General features: G+C 31.4%; 1 long non-coding RNA gene across 18 annotated transcripts; it reads right to left on the bottom strand.

Moving 5' to 3' along the window:
- Positions 1 to 1,856: 1,856 nt before the first annotated feature.
- On the bottom strand, positions 1,857 to 7,307 carry LOC145069276 (uncharacterized). Of its 18 annotated transcripts, none has more exons than XR_013689409.1 (11): positions 6,570 to 7,307; positions 6,244 to 6,306; positions 5,568 to 5,761; positions 5,406 to 5,493; positions 5,254 to 5,320; positions 5,083 to 5,148; positions 4,919 to 5,009; positions 3,740 to 4,811; positions 3,512 to 3,660; positions 3,320 to 3,363; positions 1,860 to 2,508 (listed from the first exon to the last, which is right to left on the bottom strand). It is a non-coding gene; the product is annotated as an uncharacterized LOC145069276 (long non-coding RNA). The 18 variants fall into 18 exon arrangements; XR_013689401.1 differs by having other exon boundaries at positions 4,919 to 5,000; XR_013689407.1 differs by having other exon boundaries at positions 3,740 to 4,808; positions 4,919 to 5,000.
- Between the last annotated feature and the right edge of the window lie 1,588 nt (positions 7,308 to 8,895).

Below are 8,895 nucleotides of genomic sequence, written 5' to 3'. Positions count from 1 at the left end.
ATGTATTATTGATATGTAGTTATATTAATAGTACTAGATTATAACCCGCGTTAAACGCGGGGGAATGCATAAAGAACATATAAATGTGTAGATATTGCATAATAATTAAAAACAAAATTATGGTTATTGGTATTATTGAAATATGTAGAAGATTCACTGAAATCAATAAATATCTATAATCGTTGAAGGATCTCTTTATATACAATATTTTTTGTTTTATTAATTGCATGGGTGGCTCAAATAATTCGGGAGCTCTAAGCAAACAAAAAAATTAGGGTCTTTCAAGTAAGTAATGAGATTTGAACTTGAAACCCTTATTTTTGATAAACTATTGTTTTTACCATCAAACCAAGCTCCAATTTGTCTTTGTAATGCAAGAAATACATAAATATACATATATAATTGACAGAATAAGCTTTAAAACTAGGGGCATTTTAGAGTTAGGGGCCCTAAGCCCTTGCTTAATTTTGTAAAGGGTAGAGTCGACCCTGATTAATTAAACGACCTTCCTCGTCACATATGAATACCATGAAACATTTTTTTTACTTGTGATACATGAAACAACTACATATAACTGACCATGAGTGAAGACGGATCTACGCAAGCCTAGTGTAGGCCGATAAATAAACTTATGGCATTGTACTTTCATTTAATAAGAAAAAGATAAATAAGAGTTTACTCAGATCATTTGGAACCAAAACCGCAAAATCAATCAAACAAAAGTATTTGTGACATATAATAATATTTTGTTTCCAATAATAACACCATACTTGCAAGTAGCAAGAAAGAAACAACAAAAAATAAAGACATGGTTGTTCTTTAGTACATGCCTAAAAGAAAAAGAATGACAAAAAACTCATAGTTTGTTGTATAAAAACTCATTCATAAATCCTCCACTGCTACTTACATTTTCAAAGCTTTTTCTTTTGTTGCATCAATTTTCCACCATTTTTTTTTGTTAAAATACTCTCAATTAAAATTTTTAACCAAATAGTTTTTTGATATACTTTTTACCTGAATCAAAAAAAGTTGTACAATTTTTTTTCAATAGACTTGATGCAAAAAAGAGGGAATTTTTTTGTGTTGAAAAACATTTTAATCGGAAACTTATTTAAAATAGAATGTTATAATTATATAGATTTTTCACAATATAATGTCTTATTTAGAAAAATAACTAAAATACAAATGCTATAATTATATAGTTTTTTCAAATTACAATACCCTAAGTAGCCGTTTGTCTAATTTTTTTACTTGATGCAAAAAAGGGCATGGTAATTTCTTTTCTCGTGCTAAACGAAAAGTACATAACTATTTTTAGTTAAAAAAAGTACATGACTTTTTGGGTTAAAATTTAAACTACTTTGCTGTTTTGAGTTAAAACTAAAAAATTAAATTGTTATTTTCAGCTAAAAAAATAAAATTGTTGTTTTTTGGAGGTTAAAATAAAAATAAGTAGCTAATTGAGTAAAAAAATTAATACAAGTACTTTGCGGTTTTTGCTTAAAAATAAAAGTTTGTTATTGTTTTGGTTTATAATAAAAGTCTGTGGTTAGACTTGGTTTAAAAAATGTGTTTATGTTTTGAGAAAAATAGAAATATGATGCTATTTTGCGTTAAATAACATATCATATTCAGAATAACACATAATAAGTATGTTTTATGTTAATTTTTTAATAAATAAGTCATAAAATGATCAGTAATAAAATACAAGAAATATGTCAAAAGTAAAACCCATGATGTCTTGTTCTCTTGATGAACATTTTTAAGTGAACTAACAACACTCACCCATCATGGGATAAATTTCCATAAAAGCATCCATAAACAACTATGAGAAGAGAATTAATAGTAACTTGAGGATCCACTACATATAACATTTTAAAGTCTTTCTATATACATAATGTGGTAGAAATACTTATATAACTTATGATGCAATATTTAATGCTCAAGTATAGTTACAAAACTGTAGGCTAAAAGAAATAAAAACTGTCAAAGTTTGAAGAAGTTCAAAAACTAGTACACCTCCAATGAGTATTTTGATAATTGTGATTTTACATTGAATTTTCATTTCACAACATACCCTAAGCATATCTTTTTTCTTCTTCTTCACTCCATCTTTTCCGCTTTCCTTTCAACAATTGTGGTTTTCCATTGAATCTGGTAGTTTGCTTCTCAGATCTCCCTGCTTCATCCTCAACTGGAACCCCTTTAGCATTCATCCCCTGTTCTTTACATCCATCACCATCATAAACAACCATAATCCTACATATACTTCCATCACAATCAGAAACCCCAAAAATTATCCATTCCTATTAGGAAATGATGAAGAGGAGGATTTAGATTGGTTTTGAGCGATACTTTCCCATAAGAAGGATGACAAATCTTTCTTTGCTAACATGGCTTTATCTCTCAATTGAAATGTTTTTGTAGTCAATAGTTTGTAAACATGGTAAGGACAACAAAAGTTGCCACTTTCACTGAAGCGATGGTTGCAACCCATGCAGCCGCCCCCTGAAGGAAATAATAATTAAATACCTAACATTTTGTATATAAAAAAGCAGAAAAAACAAACATGGTCAAACAGCTAAACCTCAAAAGGATTTTTTTTCATACTCTGCCTCTACCACACTAAGAAGGCAGGCTTGACATTCGACAAGAATGCTTTGATATCAGGACCAAAAAATTTGTGTAATGCACCGATAAGTTTAATGATGATATTTCTAGTAGCAAATAAAGTCAATTAAATCTTTTAATTTAACGGTCCCAAAAAGTTTTATTTTCAATTTTGGCCCTTATATGAGGTTCTCTTAACGTTATTGTTCTAAGTTCCAAGTAGTGTGAGTAAATGAGTAAAAACTTGGGACCAAAATGGCAAAAATTAGGCGTACTCATGGACCACAGTAAGTCAGTTTACTTGGAACATGTACCAAAAATGTTATGAAACCCTTCAATAAGGACCGAATTTGTAAAAGTAAGTTGAACAAAGTCATTTTACTTGGAACATGGATAAAAAAACACTACAAAAACCTCAAATAATGACCAAAATTGCAAGAGAAAACTTATTGGGACTAAAATTGAAAAACAACTATAAATAGGGACCAAAATGTAATTAGAAAATATTTCTTTCCTTTCCCTGAAGAGAAGTCATTGCTCTAATGACACTGACACCACAGTTTTGTGCCAAGGTTTGGGGTATTGCCTCAAATGCCACTGTTACAACTTCATAAGGCCACTAACATTTGTTTATTCCATTCTTTTTAATTTCATTCCATCATACCAAATTAATTTTTGGAAAAAAAAAACTAAAAAGTCAAATACCAACCTATAAACTTCTCTCCACTTGATCTAAAAGATCCTTGCTAGCACCTACATGAAGAGCAGTGTACGCTTTCAGATCTTGACAATCAATAATATATGCAAAAAACTAGCTCCAGTTCCCACATCAGATTCTTGAAGTTGTGATTAGTTTAACTTAAAACATCGGGGGGGGGGGGGGGGGGGGAATAATACTTACTGTAATTAGATACCCAAATTCACTTGTGAATTTTGTGCCAATGCAACTCTTCACTAAGCCTAACATTGTTGAACATGGTAATGGAAGTAAAAGATAAAACAAAATCTTGAAACTGGAAAGTTCTTGTGCTCTTTCATTATCTAGAACATCTACAAAACAAACGAATTAAACAGTTTTAATGTTAGATTATTGCATTGGAAGAACACACAACTTGATAAACTTACTTACCCTTTCAAAGATAAAAGTTGGGCCCACACCCTCTGAGAAAGTGGTTAGACATTTCATGGCTTGAACTCAAGTTTTAATATTAGCCACTCTTTCACAAATTTTTGTGACCGAGTAAAGGTAAAGTTCAAATGTGAAATAATTTCATAAAGCCATGATTTTTTATAAATTTTGTGATCTTTTTACGTGCTATGCAAAGTACAACACATTTTTTTGGAACTTTGATGTTGTAGAACAATAGAAGCTATATGGGTGACAATTTCAATGACACAGACCTGCAATTTATAAAAGATAAACAACATTTGATAAATTTGGTCAAATAAGAAAAAAGTATAAACATGAAGGTGTACCGTATTTTGTCAAGCTACAGGTATATGCACATTTTTCACACTCTGAATTTAGTTAAGCAAGTAATGCTTAGAACAAAAGGGTATATATGTAATTTTATTACATGATAGCCAATAGTGAGAAGAGGAACTGGTTTCTGTGATTCATTATTTCATATCTAGAAGATGAAGAATTAGATATTCAATCTTTTCTCAAGGTGTACCATATATTATCAAGCTAGATGCATAAACACTTTTTGAGTGTGAGAAAAGAGATTAAAACATTCAATTATAGTCAAAAGCAAACCTAATAACATAAAATATTTACAACTATAATCCACAAAAAAATTGAAAAAAAACTCTATCTAGCATGTAACAGAAATAGATGAAGAATATAAAGAACAAAGCAAATTGGGCAATTCAATCTATTAGGGCAAAAATTAGGTAGAAGCATGGAAACATCAATTTACCTTCTTTCCATCATTCTCCTTCATCTTCTTATTCATGGTACATGAAATCAAATCACATGAAAGTTCGATTACTGGTTTAAAGGTGAAGGTGAATTATTAAAAAGAAGTACCTTATGTAGTTTTTTGGTAACATAAAAACATACTTACAGTGTTTTTGTCTACAATACGAAGATTCATCTAATGTTTATCAGCTTCTTCAACTATTACACTGGAATCAGCACATGTTATCTTCACAGCGTCAAAAAAGGGAATTTCTTGAACTTGAATTGTTCCAAGCTTCTTCAACCCAACAGCAAAAGTTGCAGCAAGAAACCAGGGGTAAAATCGGAAAGTTTCACTTTTTGCTTATTAAAGTGTTCAAAATCTGAAAATATTTATCAGCATACCATTCATAACAGAGCTCCATTTAACACTATCTTCCCCATCACAAGGAATCAATATGTTTCCTGGGTATCCTCTAAAATGTACCTGAAAATGCTGCGATTATATAAAAAAATGTATAAAGTTAACCAAATTAAAAAAAAAACAACATTATGAACATTGATGTTACTGTGAAATTCCAAGGTCTTTCAGTTCAGCACAAAGAAGATCAAAAGGGACCCCTGTTGGTATATACCTGAAAAAAAAACAGCATTATGTCAGAAAATGAACCAAATTAAAAAACAAAACATAAATATTTTATGAACATTGATGTTACGTGAATATTAAGAATAGGAATTACCGGTAAATTTGAAAAGTTTGAAAAAAAGAAAAAAATATAATAAATATATAATATGTCTCCAGTTTACCTGCAAAGAAACCATGGGTAAAATCGGAAAGTTTAACATTTTGCTTTTTAAAATGTTGAAAATTTTAAAATATTTATCAGCATACCATTCATAACAGAGCGCCATGATTCAACCTGATCAGGTTGTGACATGTTCATAACATTTTTACTGCTTCCATGAATTATATATGCAACCTGAAAAATAAAATCATAAATGATAAATCTATGCTTTTTAATTTTATAATCATTTAAAAAAGTTAAATTGAAACCTCTTTTAATGAATTGATATAGCTCCATTTAACACTATCTTCCCCATCACAAGACACAAGGAATCAAGAAATTTTGGGAAATGATATGTTTTCCCCATTAAGTCGTGATCTTTTAATCCTCATTCCCTCATAAGTATGTCCTCCCTTGCCGCTAACCACCCATTGTGTTTTTTAATAGTCAAAACATTATAAGCCTAGACCAAACGAAAGAGCAGATTAAACCACATGTGTTGATCTGAAGTAAAAATTGCACCAGTCTAAAGCTACCAATAAAGTTTAGTAAAACGCAACAGATAAAGAAACCAATTCACAACAAAGAAAAATCAAACTAAACATTTTGTAGAACAACATGTAATTATATGAGGACCAGTGATATTGAACAGTGAAGATAGAGCATGGTAAGGGTAAGGAGATCTATGTAGCAGATGCATCGGCTCTTGATTGATCTTTTTCATCGAATGCTTTAGCTTTATATAAAGAATCTTGCCTAATTATCAAACCTTTAGCAAGAACACTTGAGAGAATCAGGAAACATCTTGTGCTTTACACATGTAAACTCTTCCACTTCTAGAACAACAACCATTCCCCTGTTTTATTGAAAAGAATCTATTTTTTTTTTAAATTGAATGCAATTTTTTCATAAATAGTTATGTTGTGGTTATTATTTTAACTTTACCTCTGCATTTGGTGAAAGGTTATACATAGACATGGTCATGGGTAAATCTAGTTGAAGAACTTCCTGCAAGAAGTGACATGATGAAAAATTTAGAATATTATCAAATTATATTTATATACCGAGTAACAACCATAATTTGTATAGGTGTGATGCTAACAATCTGATCTACTGTGATTGGCCACTATAAAGATTTAAATTAAATACTAACAAAAAACATATCAATTTTGCATCTAGTGCAATATCAAAGCGAAACAGAGGAAAATACAAATTATAAACCCTAGGTTATGTAATAAACCAGAATACAAGAACAGAAACATAAATAGCACCTTAAATGGCGAAGATTCGTCAACCACCAGAACATAAACATAAAAAAATGGAGATTGGATTAGTGTCAGGGTTATAATTTCGACAGGTTCCTCTCTTGAGATTAGTGTCAGGGTTATAATTCCGACAGGTTCCTCTGTTGAGATGCTCCGACGCTGTTTAGGATTAGAAACGATACATGTAAGAAACTCAAAAGTATCCTGTCAAAAATGGTGGGAGCCGTCAGGATAGGGTTCTTCGGACTCGACATTTGATTTGGGCAACTTTCAAATACAGAAATCCTCTTCAATGGATACGAAGAAGGTGAGGAACCCCCCCCCCCCCCCCCCCCGATAGATCAGTCCGAAGCATCGGTGGTGACCAAGGAATGAAGCGGTGGAGACGGTGATATCTCGAAGGTGGATACGCACACTAATCCAATTGTTATTGGTTCAAATGGCGGTGGGATCAGGAATAATAGAACACGTTGAAGATCAATTAAGCAAAGCAAAAACGGTTGATGATTGCTAATCAACCAAAGCAAAAGAATTTGGAAGTAAAACCCTAAATTTCCATCGGGAATTGTAATAAAATAACGTGAAAAAATCAAACCGAATCTTCTTGGAAGGGGAAACCAGAGATGTAAAGGAGTGAGAACCGAAAATCTGAATAAAGGGGAATCACACCTGAAGATGATGAATCTGAAAAACAAAATGACGATGTGTATCTATTCGACGATGACGATTCAATTATGTGCAGGGAAAAAGTGAGGAATGAAATCCCTAATCTAATAAATAAGTAGATTTTTGCCACTTGGCATTCTCTAAGCCCTCCCTAATTGATTTTCCCGCTTAAAATACCAAAGTGAATTCCCGTCGATGCCCTTTCACTTTCCCTTCCTCTTAAGCCATCGCATACAATCAACACATTTTTATCAAATTTCAAAATTGAAGGCTATGAATCAGGAACTAACTCAACGATTTTCTATCAACTGATAAGAATAAATGCAGAACAAAATCATTTCTAAAACTAAATCTTCAATCGCATCTTTTATTTGATTACAAAGTTAGGTTGTCAAAATGGAACACTTTTTTTATGCAATTGAAGTGTCATGGAAGGTATAGAAGGCACACAACAATCTCAACACGTGTTTGCCAAAGCTAATCCTTCTTACTCTTTTTTATAATTATCTTCAACATTTGGAATGAAAATCCTATATCAACATGTTAAATCTTTGAATTCCAACCCAAATCAAATTTGGAATACCATGAAGTAAAAGATGTGATTTCAAACCGGCTTTTTCAGCAAGTCCACCCCTGAAATTTCCATTCGATTCAAGCAAACCCTCAAATCTTTGACATCACTTTTCCTATTACTTCATTTGGCATCATGCGGTTAGTTTTTATATCAGTTATCTTTGTTGTCTAAAAATGTGTAAGATTTTTTTGAGTAACCAGAGAGTTGTTTTTAATCCTTTTTGTATCATGTTATGTTTGTACATTGGAGAGAGTAGTAACTAGGTATTTTTATGATGATATTGTAAACCGGGGTATAACTTATTGAATATTAATGACAATTTCTTGTATGATTAAGGGGTTAAAGATGTGAAGGATATTTTCAAGATTCAATCATTTACTTAAGCCTTTGGACAAAAATGACCATGAACATCGGAATTAGGTATGATTATGATATTTTGATTTTCCCATTCTCATGTATAATACTTTTGATTGATTTGTATATTACATGTTTTATATTTCGTTGGCATTGAAATCTTTGTATGTTATGATTTATTGTCATGTCTAGAAGGTAGTCGATGATATGCCTTTTTTTTGCTTTATGGTTCTTTTAGGTTTCTTTTTTCTTAATGTTCCAAATTTTATACATTTAGGACTCTTACACGCTTGATTTTTAATAGTTTGAATTCTATATGTTTTCATTTAAGGTTCGCCATCTTGATACATTTGAAAAGAGTGAACTTCACAAGCTTCAACAATTAAAAGATGAACAAGGTTAGACTTGTGATTCTTGGTGTAAAACCAATCAGATTACACGTTTTAAAAAAAAATAGTAATATGTGTGACAAGGGCAAATACGTCTTTTTACAAAACAAAAAAATGTTGACTTATTTCATCTAAAAAGTTTCAGGTGCAATATCCTATGCATCTATGTCTTTCAGAATTCCCTTCGAATAATTTTTACGAAGGTACCCTCCAAAATGGAGTTACCATAAACGAAAGGCAATCAACAGACATTGATTTTCCATGGCCTGTACCAAATCGCCGCATGTTTTTTATGTCCAAGTATGCGTGACAAAGGCAAAATGGTCTTAAAAGTTAAATCTTAATGTTC

The sequence above is a fragment of the Lactuca serriola genome, chromosome 8, assembly GCF_051521515.1.
Source record: "Lactuca serriola cultivar US96UC23 chromosome 8, Lser_US96UC23_V15, whole genome shotgun sequence".
In the NCBI taxonomy this organism is placed as follows: domain Eukaryota; kingdom Viridiplantae; phylum Streptophyta; class Magnoliopsida; order Asterales; family Asteraceae; genus Lactuca; species Lactuca serriola.
The sequence above is the reverse complement of the archived record's forward strand: the minus strand, read 5'-3'. Positions and strand labels throughout refer to the sequence as shown.